Here is a 1,787-nt window from a genome sequence, read left to right on the forward strand (position 1 = left end):
CAATAATTGAGGATAAGAAAGAGACAAAACTGTTCGGTTTCTTGCCAAATAGTGAGCCAAATCTGTTCATGCACATATTACATCTAAAGGTGCTTATTAAACATTTCAGACTATGTTACTAACTTGTATGAAACAACAATGATTAGAAAACACAGATTTTACATGTAATATTGTTCTGTATTACTGCATTAAACATATCCACAGCTATCAAAGAGAGAATTATTGTAAAGTGGAAGACAGTACATTATTAATGACTCATAAACGTGTATAAATGTCATAAAGGAGCCTTATAAATAGTGTCCTGTTTTACACTTTATAAAAACACTTCCTTATGGCATTTATACATGTTTATACTCATTAATAAATAGTGTGTCTTACGCTTTAATAAGCAGCTTTAGATGTAACATGTACATGAACAGATTTCGCTCACTATTTGGCAAGAAACCAAACAGTTTTGTCTCTTTCTCATCCTTATTTAATGCATAGTAATGATTTATAAAGAGTTTACAGATGAATTAATAACCTATCTACAGTATAAACTATTTACAAGCCATCTACAAGGGGAGCCTTATTGTAAAGTGGTGCCAAAAAATGTTTAAATTCATTATCATAAAATCAAATCATTATTTTTAAATATAATTTATAATAATGAATGTTTTTAAGCGAGTTTTGATTTATTTTACTCTGTTCTTATCATCATCAGTTTATTAAAAAGTGTTTCRGTGGGAATTTAAAAGTGTTTAAAACACAAAGTTAAATCCTTATGCTAAACAAATAATAATYGTTGAATAGTGGAGAAAAGTGAGAAAAACTAAAAGTTGATATTCTGAAATTAATGCTATTTGAGGAGCGATGACATGATCCCCCTGCCCTGGATGACTCTCTCCAGACGAGTCCAACTGGGAGGACGACCCAGGTCGTGATGGAAAGATGTCCCCCATCTGGTCTGGGAACACCTTGAAGTCCTCCAAGAGCTGGTTTTGAAAAAAAAAAAGAGGTCAAAATGGACTCAAACGCTGAAGTTTGGTCACCGATGGAGGATTTATTTGCTGAGGTGAAAACCCGTCGTCCCTGTTTGGGAGCAGCAGCTCTGCCCTGAAGATGACAGATGTCTGCAGAGTAACATCCAGGAGCCAACGTGCTTCATCAAAGCAGAAAATACTGCTGAGTTCAACTCACTGCCCCTTTATGGATCCATGAAAACTGATTTATTAAGAAGGGGGAACGGGTWGACTGTGAATCAATTTCATATGGAGAGATTAGAAAGGAACACCGAGTGAGTGTATGATGAAATGAGAAACGTTTCATCAGAAAATGTTTTGGAGTTTAAGTCAAAATATCATTTAGCAGGTTGATAACTCGGYTAAATTTCCAAATCGATCACAATCTGCTGCATGAACAGGATGAAAGAGCAGGAGAGCTGAAAACCTCTCCTTCTTCTCAGCCCTGTTCCAGGCTGTGAAGTGGAAACGACCTGTCAGGAGCCAGACAGGCAGGGGGGAAGAGTCTAGTAAGACTCTAGTCTTTATCCTCAAGTCCTGAGTCAAGTCTCAAGTCTTTATCCTCAAGTCCCAAGTCAAGTCTCAAGTCTTTATCCTCAAGTCCCGAGTCAAGTCTCAAGTCTTTATCCTCAAGTTCCGAGTCAAGTCTCAAGTCTTTATCCTCAAGTCCCGAATCAAGTCTCAAGTCTTTATACTCAAGTCCTGAGTCAAATCTCAAGTCTTTATCCTCAAGTCCCGAATCAAGTCTCAAGTCTTTATACTCAAGTCCTGAGTCAAATCTCAAGT

Source organism: Austrofundulus limnaeus, unplaced genomic scaffold, assembly GCF_001266775.1.
Source record: "Austrofundulus limnaeus strain Quisiro unplaced genomic scaffold, Austrofundulus_limnaeus-1.0 Scaffold201, whole genome shotgun sequence".
Taxonomy (NCBI): domain Eukaryota; kingdom Metazoa; phylum Chordata; class Actinopteri; order Cyprinodontiformes; family Rivulidae; genus Austrofundulus; species Austrofundulus limnaeus.